The sequence below is a fragment of the Balaenoptera musculus genome, chromosome 10, assembly GCF_009873245.2.
Source record: "Balaenoptera musculus isolate JJ_BM4_2016_0621 chromosome 10, mBalMus1.pri.v3, whole genome shotgun sequence".
Classification (NCBI taxonomy): domain Eukaryota; kingdom Metazoa; phylum Chordata; class Mammalia; order Artiodactyla; family Balaenopteridae; genus Balaenoptera; species Balaenoptera musculus.
This window is the reverse complement of record NC_045794.1, coordinates 84,408,531-84,421,222: the sequence shown is the minus strand read 5'-3', so window position 1 is coordinate 84,421,222 and position 12,692 is coordinate 84,408,531. Positions and strand designations below refer to the sequence as shown.

Genomic DNA, 12,692 nt, shown 5'->3' with positions numbered 1-12,692 from the left:
GAAAGAGGGTTGGACATGAAACATATAAGAAAAAATGATGGCTGGAAATTTCCAAATTTGATAAAAATCTATAAACTTACATATCCAAGAAGCTCAACAAACCCCAAGCAGAATAAGTTTTTTTTTTTTTTAAAAACCCACCAAGGCACATCATAATCAAATCACTGAAGACCAGTGATAAAGAGAAAATCATTAAAGAAGCCAGAGGAAAAAGACACATTACATACAGAAGCATAGATAATAATGGCAGAAGAAAGAGTAAACTTGAAGGTAGATTAATAGAAATGATGCAATTTAAACAAGAGAGAGAAAAAGGATTTAAAAATGACCATTCTTTTCTTTCAGCACTTTATAAAAAAGGGAAAGTCATTTAAACTCTCTAAACTTTGGTGACCTCATTTGTAAGATGTGAATGAAACTTACAGTTGTATCTGATGAAAAAATTCTTAGATGGCTCTTTACGCAGAGCCTGGCACATAGTAAGTGCTCAATAAGGTTAGCTATTGTAGGTAGTTCCCTGGTGGCCTAGTGGTTAGGATTTTGGGCTTTCACTGCTGTGGGCCGGGTTCAATCCCTAGTTGGGGAACTGAGATCCTGTAAGCTGTGCACAGTGGCCAAAAAAAAAAAAAAGGTTAGCTATTGTCATTAAATTGTGTTTTGCATATTTTTAGTGGCAAATATAGTTTTTAAAATATCAATGTATGTATGGTCTATGTGGTAATTCTTTTTTTTTTTTTTTATAACTTTATTTTTATTTGTGGCTGCGTTGTGTCTTCGTTGCTGCGCGCGGGCTTTCTCTAGTTGTGGCGAGTGGGGGCTACTCTTTGTTGCGGTGAGCGGGCTTCTCATTGTGGTGCCTTCTCTTGTTGCGGAGCACGGGCTCTAGGCGCATGGGCTTCAGTAGTTGTGGTGCGTGGGCTCAGTAGTTGCGGTGCACAGGCTCAGGAGTTGTGGCTCGCGGTCTCTAGAGCGCAGGCTCAGTAGTTGTGGCGCACGGGCTTAGTTGCTCCACGGCATGTGGGATCTTCCCGGACCAGGGCTCGAACCCGTGTCCCCTGCATTGGCAGGCGGATTCTTAACCACTGCACCACCAGGGAAGTGCTCTATGTGGTAATTCTGCAAATACCAATCAACCTGCTACCTCAGTCTTCAATCTAAGTAAGTAGAAGTTTACTTTGAACTTCAATAAACATTTCATTATTTGTTAATATTACATGCCCAGTATTAATGACTACACTATTAATTGCTTTAAAAGACTTATGAAGGGCTTCCCTGGTGGCACAGTAGTTAAGCATCCACCTGCCAACACAGGGGACATGGGTTCGAGCCCTATTCCAGGAAGATCCCACATGCCGCAGAGCCACTAAGCCCGTGTGCCACAGCTACTGAGCTTGCGCTCTAGAGCCCACGAACCACAACTACTGAGCCCATGCACCACAACTACTGAAGCCCATGCACCACAACTACTGAAGCCCGCGTGTCTAGAGCCCGTGCTCCGCAACAAGAGAAGCCACCGCAATGAGAGGCCCACGCACCGCAATGACGCCCACCGCAACTAGAGAAAGCGTGCGCACAGCAACGAAGATCCAACGCAGCCAAAAATAAATAAATAAATAATATATTTTAAAAATGCATTATTGTATTTGATACAGCAATCCACAGAGACAAGGCAGACAACGCATTATCATGTTCTTTGCATTACAGATAAAAGAGAAACTTAGGGAGGGGTGATAAAGTTCCATTGAGAAGAGCAGCTAGACTGGGTCTAGGAACCAAACCCAGGTTTTCTGACCTGCCCTATGGTAGATCTATCAGATCGGTCGTGCTGCAGGCTACACAGACTGGATGCAGCTTCCCACCTGGATTCTTACCTATTCTTTCAAACCTGCTGAGAAGCACTTTCCTGCCCCCACAATACAATTCCAGGTGCAGTGAACCAGACGGGTGGGAAAGCGCTGCAGCTGAGAGAGACTTCTTTCCTTTTAAGCCCAGAAAGGCATACCAGCCCGCCAGCTGCTCGTTCGCTACCTTTCCAGTCTTCCCAAGGCCACAGAAGCTGGACCTATCTTCTCTTTACTCTGTTGTCATCACCTCCATTCCCATCTGGGAGCTATGAAACAGTTTGAAAATTTTCAACTTCTTTTCTCACCTGTTATCTCTGCAAAACAGGCCCCAGCCGGGGGATCCACTTGCCAGGAGCAGCATGCCTCTTCCTTCCAGGAGTCTGCTTAACGTGGGTGTCACTACAGAAGACACTCTGGGTGGAAGCAGGAGCTACAGAGCCACCCCAACTCAATTCTAGTTTTCATGTTAACTTATTTTTAAAAAATTTAAATGTAAGCGTGGGAAAATCAGGTGTGGATTACAAAGTCTTAAGCAATATATCAGAATACTTCTGCAGAAGGAGACTGTATAAAAAGCGGAACTTCTCCAGATCATATTAGATTCTTAATATTTAACGTTCTTAATTATATAATTTTTATAAGATCTACTGTATCCTTTAAGATCAGAATTTTATACTACATCATAGAAACCTTTCCAGGTCAAGCATAAAGATCTACATCATTCTTTTACGTGACTGCATGGTATTCAATTATGTGGCTATATCACAATTTAAGTAATAACTCACTAATGATGAATCTTACATGACTGTGTGAAAGATTATTATATAAGTTTATTCTAGAAGACAAAATAATTACTAAGAATCAATCATAAGCCCTAGTCATTAAAAAAACCCCACTAATATATTTAAATTGCTTTTCAGTTACATCACTGAAAAAGAACTGTATAAAACTAAGTACTTGCGATATTTTACTTTTTCCAGTTACTTGAAATAAAGGATTAGAGAAACCAGAGATTTGAACCAGACCGTATGGCAATTGTTCTTGTTCAAAATAACTCTGGATCAGAGAGAACACTCATATATAGATCAATTATTTATCCTGGGTATTATACCTCTTTTTATACGTGTTTGAATGAGCACACACATCAGGAAAAGGACGAAAAGATTTAGAAAGTGATCAATGAACACATTTCTTTTTTTTTTATTAATGAATTTATTTATATTCTTTTGGCTGTGTTGGGTCTTCGTTGCTGCGCGCGGGCTTTCTCTAGTTGCGGCGAGCGGGGGCTACTCTTTGTTGTGGTGCGTGGGCTTCTCATTGCGGTGGCTTCTCGTTGCGGAGCACGGGCTAGGTGCCCAGGCTTCAGTAGTTGTGGCTTGCGGGCTCTAGAGCGCAGCCTCAGTAGTTGTGGCGCACGGGCTTAGTTGCTCCGTGGCATGTGGGATCTTCCTGGACCAGGGCTCGAACCTGTGTCCCCTGCATTGGCAGGCGGGTACTTAACCACTGTGCCACCAGGGAGGTCCCAGTGAACACATTTCTGCTCACTGGACAAATTTTACTTACAGCTCAGACCTTAGAATACTGGATTTTGGGAAATACATTCTTAGGTTTTCTGTAAATGAAGACGCTAGACTAGGTAGTCTCTAAGGCCCCATCTTTAATATGGAACTAGAATCCTCTCAAGAGTAGGAGGTATGTTCTCTGTTTTTAAAATCTGCTGTTTATACCATGAGAGCTAAATAACTAGATGATTAAAATCAACTGATGATCAGGTTAATAGGTTACCTGGTAACCTATCAGGTAAAATGGTTTCCAAAAGGAAGAATACATGTGCTGGGTTTTTCTTGCAGAGTGGTTAGGAGTGTAGACTCTGCATTCCACCTGCACCTGATCCTTGAGTGAGCTGGATGAGCCACTTAACCTCTCAGTGCCTTAGTTTCCCTTTATGAAAAATGGGAATAATCACTGTTCCTATCTCACTGTGAGAATTAAATGAATTAGTACATGTCAAGGGCTTAGAAAAGTGCCTGGCATATGGGAAGAGCTCAGTACATTTTAGTTATTATTTCTGATACTATATAAGATAATTTTAGGTGATTCATAGATAAATTTTTCATTTTAATACTTATGTCTTTATTTAATGTATTTTAGAAAATATTAATTTAAAAATTATCTAGCATAGCTATCAAATCTATGATTGTAGATATTAAGGCTTCGAGTCTAAGTCTTTAAAAAGGAGTAGATTTAAAGTTGATGTAAAGAAAAACAGTAAGTAAAAAATAGCATAGGTAATACACAAAAGCAAAAATCTTCCTCAATTAAAATTTAGGAAATAGTGAAACTATACAATGCCTATTTATATGAATTTTCATACTTAAAAAGTGTCTCTTTGCTTTAAATAGCTTTGGATATAAGTTGATACAGATGCAAAAGGTATTACATAATCAGTAACGGCTGGGTCAGCTGGTAATAGGGAGATTTCAATTATCCGAACATCAATTGACTTCTCTCTCCATAAAAAATAGAAACTGCATTTATAAGAGGTAGGAAGAAAGAAAATCAGAAGACAGGTCAGGCATATGTGAAAAACTGTAACGCTGGTATGGTGTTAGAAGATGGACTTTGTACCCAGTCGAGTGATCCTAGTGATTTTTAAGCGAAGGGGAATTTTAATAGGCTGCTAATCTGACATGGCTCTAACCTGTATTATGTGCCTGTGACACAGCTGAACCTGTGGCCAGGGGCACTTCCTTGTTTACAGAAGGAGGGTTCCCGTTGGAACCGAGGCTGGGGAGGCTCCAGAGGCTTGGTGGTCACGAAGGGTGGGGTCACTCTCAGTCCTGCCCAGCAGGAAGACCCTAGCCGCTTACTGCTTCACCCCGAGCTTTGGCTTCAGCTCGGGTGCAGGCCAGCATTTGAGAGGAGCACACCCATCTTCAGGAAATAAGGCGGGTTACAAGCTGGTGGAGGAAACCAGGCAGGGCACGAACACCAGGCAACCAGCACATCAGGGCCGGATGGGCTTTCTCAGGACATTAGAAGTCTTTACTTTGAAAGGCATTCTTCTTTGTTTGTAAATTTCCTGTGAATAGTTGTATTCTTTTTTTTTTTTGAAATTCACGTTCTTTTATTTATTTATTTATTTATTTATTTATGACTGTGTTGAGTCTTCGTTTCTGTGCGAGGGCTTTCTCTAGTTAAGGCAAGTGGGGACCACTCTTCATCGCGGTGCGCGGGCCTCTCACCATCGCGGCCTCTCTTGTTGCGGAGCACAGGCTCCAGACGCACAGGCTCAGTAATTGTGGCTCACGGGCCCAGTTGCTCCGTGGCATGTGGGATCTTCCCAGACCAGGGCTCGAACCCGTGTCCCCTGCATTGGCAGGCAGGTTCTCAACCACTGCGCCACCAGGGAAGCCCCTAGTTGTATTCTTTTTAAAAACCTCTTTTAGTACTTACTAGAATTCTTGTTGAAAATGCCAGCCTCTCACTGGGCCAAGGGAAACAGGCAGGGAGAGGGGAATGAAGAGAATCCCCTGGGCAGATCTATCATCATCAACTGTGCTGGGTGCTTTTACATCTGTTCTGCTCTTTAACTTCACAGAAACCAAGTGGTCGGACCCTTGCCCAGGTCAAAGCCACCAGGAGTGGGATTTAAAGCTCCTTCTATACACCACAATGCCATGTTTTATCCACACTTGAACCAGAATTCTAAAGGAGAAACGGCTTGTTTCTTGGGAATCAAGTATAGGAAAGCCACAGGAATCAAAGGGACGACCCCCAAAGCAAAGCTACTTCTACATTACCTGCAGAAGCTCCTTCTAGACAGGGCTGGATTTAGGGTGAGGCAAGCAAGTCACCGTGGCTGCAGAATTTAAGGCGGCATTTACTACTCTCAGGGTCGTGCACATGCCTGCTGGCCTCACTCTACTCTGTGCCCTGCTTCTAGAATGTTCACCTCCTGCAAGTTATTTTGCTTTAGTAAGAGAGGCCACTCTCTTACAAGAGTCCTGCCTTAATAAGCGATGCTTCTTAAGTTATTGAACTGTTTAAAAAAAAATAGAGGGAGATAGGTGATTTTCAAAAAAGAGGAAATATTCTAGATTTCAAAGAAACCAAACCTATAAAAGAATGTGACTAGGTTATTGCCTTTTCTTATTATTCCCCCAACAAATAACTCTTTACTTTATAGTCCAAAATCCACTCAAATCTGAATTATTTAGACAGGGAATAAACCATTTCTTAAGGTCATTCTGATTTCCACAGATACACTTGCTTTTCGATTCAACTTTCTATCATCATGAAGGAAAGAAATTATTCAATGCCCTTTGACCCACCCTAGGCTGGGCACCTATCTGCTACAAACACTCTCTTAACAGACACTGACATGGATTTATATGCATAGATCAAGAGGGCAGAGCAACAATTAGAGAAAGAACCAAAAAAACCCAAAGTTAGCAGAAGGAAAGAAATCAAAAAGATCAGAGCAGAAATAAATGAAAAAGACATGAAGGAAACAATAGCAAAGATCAATAAAACTAAAAGCTGGTTCTTTGAGAAAATAAACAAAATTGATAAACCATTAGCCAGACTCATCAAGAAAAAAAGGGAGAAGACTCAAATCAACAGAATTAGAAATGAAAAAGAAGTAACAACTGACACTGCAGAAATACAAAGGATCATGAGAGATGACTACAAGCAACTATATGCCAATAAAATGGACAACCTGGAAGAAATGGACAAATTCTTAGAAAAGCACAACATTCCGAGAATGAACCAAGAAGAAATAGAAAATATAAACAGACCAATCACAAGCACTGAAATTGAAACTGTGATTAAAAATCTTCCAACAAACAAAAGCCCAGGACCAGATGGCTTCACAGACAAATTCTATCAAACATTTAGAGAAGAGCTAACACCTATCCTTCTCAAACTCTTCCAAAATATAGGAGAGGGAGAAACACTCCCAAACTCATTCTACGAGGCCACCATCACCCTGATACCAAAACCAGACAAAGATGTCACAAAAAAAGAAAACGACAGGCCAATATCACTGATAAACATAGATGCAAAAATCCTCAACAAAATACTAGCAAACAGAATCCAACAGCACATTAAAAGGATCATATACCATGATCAAGTGGGGTTTATCCCAGGAATGCAAGGATTCTTCAATACATGCAAATCAATCAATGTGATACACCATATTAACCAACTGAAGGATAAAAACCAGATGATAATCTCAATAGATGTAGAAAAAGCTTTAGACAAAATTCAACACCCATTTATGATAAAAATTCTCCAGAAAGTAGGCATAGAGGGAACTTACCTCAACATAATAAAGGCCATATATGACAAACCCACAGCCAACATCATTCTCAATGGTGAAAAACTGAAACCATTTCCACTAAGATCAGGAACAAGAAAAGGTTGCCCAGTCTCACCACTATTATTCAACATAGTTTTGCAAGTTTTAGCCACAGCAATCAGAGATGAAAAAGAAATAAAAGGAATCCAAATCAGAAAAGAAGAAGTAAAACTGTCATTGTTTGCAGATGACATACTATACACAGAGAATCCTAAAGATGCTACCAGAAAACTACTACAGCTAATCAATGAATTTGGTGAAGTAGCAGGATACAAAATTAATGCACAGATACCTCTTGCATTCCTATACACTAACGATGAAAAATCTGAAAGAGAAATTAAGGAAACACTCCCATTTACCACTGCAAGAAAAAGAATAAAATACCTAGGAATAAACCTACATAAGGAGACAAAAGACCTGTATGCAGAAAACTATAAGACACTGATGAAAGAAATTAAAGATGATACCAACAGATGGAGAGATATACCATGTTCTTGGATCGGAAGAATCAACATTGTGAAAATGACTATACTACCCAAAGTAATCTACAGAGTCAATTCAACTACCACTGGCATTTTTCACAGAACTAGAACAAAAAATTTCACAATTTGTATGGAAACACAAAAGACCCCAAATAGCCAAAGCAATCTTGAGAAAGAAAAATGGAGTTGGAGGAATCAGGCTCCCTGACTTCAGACTATACTACAAAGCTACAGTAATCAGACCATATGGTACTGGCACAAAAACAGAAATATAGATCAATGGAACAGGACAGAAAGCCCAGAGATAAACCCACACACAGATGGTCACCCTTTCTTTGATAAAGGAGGCAAGAATATACAATGGAGAAAGGACAGCCTCTTCAATAAGTGGTACTGGGAAAACTGGACAGCTACATGTAAAGGAATGAAATTAGAACACTCCTTAACACCATACACAAAAATAAACTCAAAATGGATTAAAGACCTAAATGTAAGACCAGACACTATAAAACTCTTAGAGGAAAACATAAGCAGAACACTCTATGACATAAATCACAGCCAGATCCTTTTTGACCCACCTCCTAGAGAAATGGAAAGAAAAACAAAAATAAACAAATGGGACCTAATGAAACTTAAAAGCTTTTGCACAGCAAAGGAAGCCATAAAAAAGACCAAAACACAACCCTCAGAATGGGAGAAAATATTTGCAAATGAAGCAACTGACAAAGGATTAATCTCCAAAATATACAAGCAGCTCATGCAGCTCAATATCAAAAAAAACAAACAACCCAATCCAAAAATGGGCAGAAGGCCTAAATAGACATTTCTCCAAGGAAGATATACAGATTGCCAACAAACACATGAAAGGATGCTCAACATCACTAATCATTAGATAGATGCAAATCAAAACTACAATGAGGTATCACCTCAACACCAGTCAGAATGGCCATCATCAAAAAATCTGCAAACAATAAATGCTGGAGAGGGTGTGGAGAAAAGGGAACTCTCCTGCACTGTTGGTGGGAATGTAAATTGATACAGCCACTACAGAGAACAGTATGGAGGTTCCTTAAAAAACTAAAAACAGAACTACCATATGACCCAGCAATCCCTCTACTGGGCATGTACCCTGAGAAAACCATAATTCAAAAAGTGTCACGTACCACAATGTTCATTGCAGCTCTGTTTACAATAGCCAGGACATGGAAGCAACCTAAGTGTCCATCGACAGATGAATGGATAAAGAAGATGTGGCACATATATACAATGGAATATTATTCAGCCATAAAAAGAAACGAAATTGAGTTATTTGTAGTGAGGTGGATGGACCTAGTGTCTGTCACACAGAGTGAAGTAAGTCAGAAAAAGAAAAACAAATACCGTATGCTAACACATATATATGGAATCTAAAAAAAAAGAAATCTTTCTGAAGATCCTAGGGGCAGGACAGGAATAAAGATGCAGACGTAGAGAATGGACTTAAGGACACAGGGAGGGGGAAGGGTAAGCTGCGACGAAGTGAGAGAGTGGCATGGACATATATACACTACCAAATGTAAAACAGATAGCTAGTGGGAAGCAGCCGTATAGCACAGGAAGATCAGCTCAGTGCTTTGTGACCACCTAGAGGGGTGGGATAGGGAGGGTGGGAGGGAGACACAAGAGGGAGGGAATATGGGGATATAAGTATACATACAGCTGATTCACTTTGTTATACAGCAGAAACTAACACGACAATGTAAAGCAATTATACTCTAATAAAGATGTTAAAAAAAAAAGAGAGGGCAGAGCAAAAATATTTACTCAAATAAGCTGAAAAGGGAATGGAGCCACAGTTTATTCCAGTCAGAAACAAGCATATGAGTGTTTTGTGGTAGAGAATGCTACTAAGCTGAAGCCGGAAGAACCAGATTCGAATCACCAAGTTTTCTCATCTACAAATGTAAGAATTGTATTAAAGAGGCTCTCAGGTCCTTCAAGCAGTCAGAATCTGTGATTCTATTTTAGGATTAAGGAGCCAAGGAACGGGGGCCAAGGACTATATACAGAGCAGCATTCAGACAGAATTGCTTCATCAAGGTGAGGGTGATGCAATTCAGTTTTTGTTTTCTGTTTGCCCCAACTCTTGCTTACTCATGTTAAAATTCCCCAGGCCAAATTGATTAAGTATTTAATCTAAGACCAGCTAAAACTGAATAACGGTGGAAAAACATCATCTCCCAAGATTACAATTTGTTATTTCATGCATGCAGGCAATAATTTAGCAAATATTTACCAAGCACCTGCTTTACACAAGGCACTATGCTGTGGAGAATGTGCAAATGGGCAATTGCTGTCTGAACTTAAAATATGGTAGACTGTCTTGCTCAGTAAGGATATACACAACCAAACATCACATCACACACATAACCAAAATAAAATGGAGACGTTCCACAAGAGAGCTACAAAGACCTGTGGTGGAAGTATAGCTTTCTGGCTTGGAATCCTGGTATCAGCTTAAAGAGGTTAATTTATTTCCCTTCCGTTTCCTCATCTATGATATGGGGATAATAATAATACCTTTTTGGAAAGTTGTTGAGAATATTAAATGAGATAATAGACAAAAGCAGCTTAAATTAATGCCTAGTACGTAAGTAAAACCCGGTAAATGTCAGCAATCATTGTCATTATTATGGGAGTTTATAGGATTAAGTGGTTGGTTTGACTCCAGAGAAGAAAAAAAAATTTCCTAAGGATGTAGCATTAGGACTGGACACTGAGAGATTAAGTTGGACAGGAGAAAGGAAGAGGAAGGAGAAAAGAGAGGGACAAGAAGGAGAGAAATCTTTGCCATAAGAAGTAGTTCAGGGCTTCCCTGGTGGCGCAGTGGTTAAGAATCCGCCTGCCAATGCAGGGGACACGGGTTCGAGCCCTGGTCGGGGAAGATCCCACATGCCGCGGAGCAACCAAGCCTGCGCGCCACAACTACTGAGCCTGCGCTCTAGAGCCTGCGAGACACAGCTACTGAAGCCTGCACGCCTAGAGCCTGTGCTCTGCAACAAGAGAAGCCACCGCAATGAGAAGCCTGCGCATCGCAACGAAGAGTAGCCCCGGCTCACCACAACTAGAGAAAGCCCGCACGCAGCAAGGAAGACCCAACACAGCCCAAAAAAAAAAAAAAGTAGTTAAATTTGGCTGGAGCGGAAAGTTCCTTAAGGAAATGGTGGTGTGAAATACAGTTCAGAACACCACTGTAGAAGTTTAATATAAATCATTTAACTGTTTTTCTATTAATTTCCCTTCATCCCCAGTCATGTCCTAGAAATATCAATACAGTTAAAAAATAGATCAAATATTATTATTAATATAGATATGTAGTCAGCATTACATCCTCAATGGGTAGATAAACCCAAGCATCAGAGTCCAAAAACCATATGGGTTTTCCCTGACCCTTTCTGGAAGCAATTTGTCAAGTATGAAAAAGCACTAAGAATTCTTAAGTCTAAGAATCAGAAAACAAGTTTCAAGCCAAGTTAAAGTCACTTAACCCTCCAGGCCTCAATTTCCTCTTAATAAAAATGTATGCTACTATTACTTCAGGATGGATGGATAGAAGAAATACTAAAATGGTGTGATGGCCATTCTAGGAAGGGAAAAAACTTGCCAGCCTCCTTGAGTTGACATAAGACACAAATGCAATAATGGATGTGAACGTACGTTACATACCTAATAAGCATTACATAGAACACAAGGTATTTTTCCTACACATCACACAGAAAGGCAAGAACTGCAGATGAGATGGTGGTGGTATGTGGTAAAAAGAATCCGGCTTTGTAGTCAGACCGACTTGGGTCTGAACCCTACCAGGTCCTGTCATTTACTAGCTCTGTGGCCTGAAAGCAAAATAGCCTGAACTGCTATGCTTCTTTTGTGCTATTGCTGGGATTTTATCAGACAGGCAATGTGAATCCTGTAATGGTGTTTCCCCTCACTGCTTCAGCCACTTGGAAGCAGTGCAGGATCTAATTACATTTCAGAAACTCTTCTCAGTTTCATTTTATTATTTCAACCCTTACTTCCCGTTTTTGGATCATTGCGATATTTTTTTTTTTGAAGAGTGCCTCAGATTCTTCCCACCTGCCACCTTTTTTTTTTTTTTTTAAATGAGGCATAGCCTAAAAATTAATTTAATCATAATTTTACCTTTTCCATCAGCCCCCCATCCTCACCCCGACATCCCTAAACAGATTCTCTTGGACTTCTTGGTATGCCCTGCTTTTTGGAAGTGCTCAACAAATGGTTCTTAAATTAATAATAACATTGAAAAGTTCACAATTTAACTGGCAAATATCAGAAATATCCAAATGCTGTTAGCCAAATCTAGGCCCAGTAAAAACTAAATTTTATTATAGGTTTTCAGGACATTTTTAATACCAGTGATATTTGTAACGCGCTGAACAAATTCTAATTTTCTGCATTTATCTGCATGTAATATATCATTTAGTCCTCACTGCATTCTTGTGAAATTGGCTTGGCAGGTATTATTTCTATTTTACACAGGGAAGGCAAGACCCACGTGTCACTCCATGCTGTGGCAGAGCCACATTAGAACCAAGCCTTCACTTCTAACCCAGTGCACTTTTCATTCTGGCGCACTGCCTCTGGGGAATTCTGCAAACAGGCCGCAACTTACTTTTTTAAAAACAATATGTAAATGAATTAACAACGGGAACGTCTGCCGAAAAATCATATATAATAACATATCCATCAATCAGCAAGATATTCAATATGTTTAAAATGTAGGTTTCATCAAACACTTAAAAAATGGATCCATGTATGGAGGGCATGAAATATTTCCACTGTATTCCTGCTATCCAACCTCATCTCGAATTAGTTCTCCATAGTACCTATACTCAAATATGATTATAAACGGAGTTCTCTATTTGAGGGAAAAGAAAGCAATGTCACAAAACGTGCAGTAATATTTATCCCACGTACTCTAAAAAGCTATATATGGGAGTA

The 12,692-nt window shown here is 40.0% G+C and overlaps 1 protein-coding gene across 3 annotated transcripts in view; it reads right to left on the bottom strand.

Moving 5' to 3' along the window:
- Positions 1 to 12,692, bottom strand: part of CHPT1 (choline phosphotransferase 1) — a 42,786-nt gene that overhangs the window by 28,873 nt on the left and 1,221 nt on the right. The window lies entirely within an intron of this gene.